We start from the raw sequence: 3,579 nt of genomic DNA, 5'->3' as shown, positions 1-3,579 counted from the left end.
TGCTTTCTATGCGACAGAAAATGCATATTAGCTGACACCAGAAACTAATGGAAATATCATCCCATATGACACAGAGCAGAATGAATTCAAACTGATTGAAAACATTACACTCATTCTAAAATTTTAAAAAGAAATGTAACACCAGAAAGAAAAAAAAAATGCTTGCTGGGACTTGTTTCTAGAGTACAAAAAGAAGTGTGAATCTAATTTGCCTTAAAGATATATACAAATTGTGGAAAAGAAGTATGTTCTCACCTCCTATAAAAATGCCTGCCTTTTCGATTTGGATCCATCTATTACTGCATGCTCTCTTTCTTCCTTTTCCCCCCATGGTGTCCTTGGCTAGATTCTCTAGAGGAGCAACACCAGTGATGCTGATGTAAGTATAAACGTAGAGGAATTTATCTGAAGAATAAGTCTAGACAGGGTCCAAATCCACGGCTCACACGTAAAATTGGAGGCTTTTCCTGGCTCATTTAACTCTGGTGATTGATGAGCCCAAGATATCCAGGGAGACAACAGGCTTGTGGCTGTAGCAATTCAGGTGACAAGTGCACATTTAAAGATTGGTAGGTAATATAGCAGGCTATTGACTCAACTCTGAAGAAGCTGGGGTCAATGAGCCAGTAAGCAAGAATTTAATGTTGTTAGGTGCCGTTGGATCAGTTTCGACCCATAGGAACTCTATACACAACAAAAAGAAACAAGGTCAAGTTCGGCACCATCCTCATAATTTTGCCTATGCCCAAGTCCATTGCTGCAGCCTGGTGTCCATCCATCTCCTTGAGGGTCTTCTACATTGCCAAGCATGATGTCTTTCTCTGGGCACTGGTGCCTGCTAACAATAGGTCCAAAATAGCTCAGATGAAATCTTGCCATCTTTGCCTCTAAGAAACACTCTGACCATACTTCTTCGAAGACAGATTTCTTTGTCCTTTTAGCAATCCATGGTACTTTCAATATTCTTCTTCTGCATCACAATTCAAAGGCAACCATCTTTCCTTATCCAATGTCTAAGGTTCATATGCATATGAGACAGTTGAAAATACTACGACTTGAATTAAGTGCACCTTAGTCCTCAAAGTAACACCCTTGCTTTTCAATACTCTAAGGAGGTCATGAGCAGCAGATTTACCTGATGCAACATGTCTTTGATCTCGACTGCTGCTTCCATGAGCGTTAATCCAAAGGAGACACAACCTTTGACAACTTCAACCCTTTCTCCATTTACCATGGTGATACCCAATGGTCCAGCTGTGTGGATTTTGGTCTTATTGGCATTGACTTGTAATCTATACGAAGGCAGCAATCCTTGATGTTCATCAACAAATTCTTCCAGTCACTTAATTTTCATCAAGGAAGCCTTCCTCCAATCCTGATGCTGCACTCTTCTGCGCATAATCCAGCCTCTCTGGTGATTTGCTTAGCACAGAGATTGAACAAGCATGTGGTGAGAGGTTACACCTTTTGGGTACACCGTTCCTGATTTAAATCATGCACTATTCCTTTGCTTTGTTTCCAAAACTACCTCTTGATCCAAACACAAGTTCAAAATGAGCACAATGAAGTTTTCTGGAATTCTCATTTTTTTTCAAGGTTATCCACAGTTTATTACGGGTTACACAATTGAATGCCTTTTCATAGTCAATGAAATAAAAGCAAACTTCTTTCTGATATTCTCTGCTTTGAGCCAAGATCCATCTGACATCAGCGATGATCTTCCTTGTTCCATGTCCTCTTCTGAATCTGGCCTGAACTTCTGGCAGTTCTCTGTCCATGTATTGCATCAACAGTTGTTGGATGATTTTCAGGAAAATTTTACTTGTGTGTTATATCGATGATGTAATTCTATACTTTGAGCATTCGTCTGGATCGCCTTTCTTTGGAATGGACCTCTGTATATTCCATCTGGGGAAGTCTACCTGCATTGTTGAAAAAAAAATGTATTTTGTCCTTAAATTATTTTATTGGGAACTCTTACAGATATTATAAAATTCCAGCATTTGATTAGATCAAGCATGATTGTACAATTCCTGCCACCATCATTTTCTTTCTTCTTGAACTGTTTGATATCAGCGTCCACCTCCTTCCTCCCCACCCACCCTACTACCAGGGACTATTACTATTATTATTATTAATTATTATTATTGTTTTGGCAAATCTTACACCATTCAATGTATACTTTCACCTACAATTCTGCTACTCATTCCCCTCGAATGGGGTAATACAATCATCATTGCTATCCATCCCCCCCACCACCACTTTCTACACCCCTATTTTTCCATACCCTCTGGGAGTTATTACTCCAATGACTTTTTTCTGAAGTGTTTATCTATTTAGATTTAATGCATCAACCTATCTTAATTATACGAATGAACATATGCAGGTCTAACAAGATTAATGAGGTAAAACTGAGACCATAATAGTAAGGGGAGAAAATATTAAAGAACTGGAGGATAATTATGTGTTTAGTCAGTGCTATAATGCACCTGGACATATCATCCCTTCCTTGTGGCTCACCTGTGAGGGACTGTCCAATTGTCTTACAGGTGGATTTGGGGTCTCCACTCTGTCTATGCTCCAGCATGTCAATCTGATCAGTTGTTTTTGAAATTCTGATTCCTGTTGACACCCATGATATCTCTCTCTCTCTCTCTCTCTCTCTCTCTCTCTCTCTCTCTCTCTCATTCTCTCTCTCACTCTCTGTCTCTCTCTCTCTCTCTCTCACACACACACACAATATCTGGACCAGGAAAACTACAGAACATTGTCACAAGAAACAAAAAGGAGCCCTCACAAATGGAAAACTATCTCATGCACATGGCTTGGTAAACTCAATATTGCAAAGATGCCAATCCTACTGAAGGCACTCTATAGGTTCAAGGTGATCCCAATACAAATACCAGCATCATTTTTACAAAGAAATGGAAACACTGACAATCAATTTCATATGAAAAGGGAAGAAACCCAGAATTCTCAAAGAACTCCTCAAAAAGAAGAACCACGTGGATAGGCTTGCATTGCCTTACTTTAAAATTTGTTATTCAGCTACAGGCGTCAAAAGAACATGGTACTGGCATAATGACAGATACTTGGATCAATGGATACGAATAAAAAGTCCATAAATAAAACCAGCAGATTATAGACAAATGACCTTTGATAACCACCCCCCACCCTGAAATCAACTGGGAAGCAGGTGCCCTTTTTAACAAAGGGTGCTGGAAAAACTGCATAAGGATGAACCAAGAATGGACCTTACTTGTTAATCTGGGTATTTTAGAGCAACAAAGGCACAGAAACTCATGTAAAAGAAAGAGTTTTATATAAAGTTTAAGTGCATATCAAGAAACCCACAAGTCCAACATTAACCCATATGTCCGACACCAGTCCACAAAGTCCTCCTCCATCTCACAAAACACACACAATGATGCTGACTACAAGAGAAAAGCCGAATCAGTGAACGTGTAAGCATCTCAGCGGTGGCAGGGGTCTCCACATGGCTTCTCCAGCACCCAAGGCTGCATCAGGGTATGTCCATGTGGCTTCTCCTCAGAGATGTATCCCAGGAAGTGAGCCTTG

The sequence above is a fragment of the Tenrec ecaudatus genome, chromosome 3, assembly GCF_050624435.1.
Source record: "Tenrec ecaudatus isolate mTenEca1 chromosome 3, mTenEca1.hap1, whole genome shotgun sequence".
In the NCBI taxonomy this organism is placed as follows: domain Eukaryota; kingdom Metazoa; phylum Chordata; class Mammalia; order Afrosoricida; family Tenrecidae; genus Tenrec; species Tenrec ecaudatus.
Note: the sequence above shows the minus strand (reverse complement) of the source record.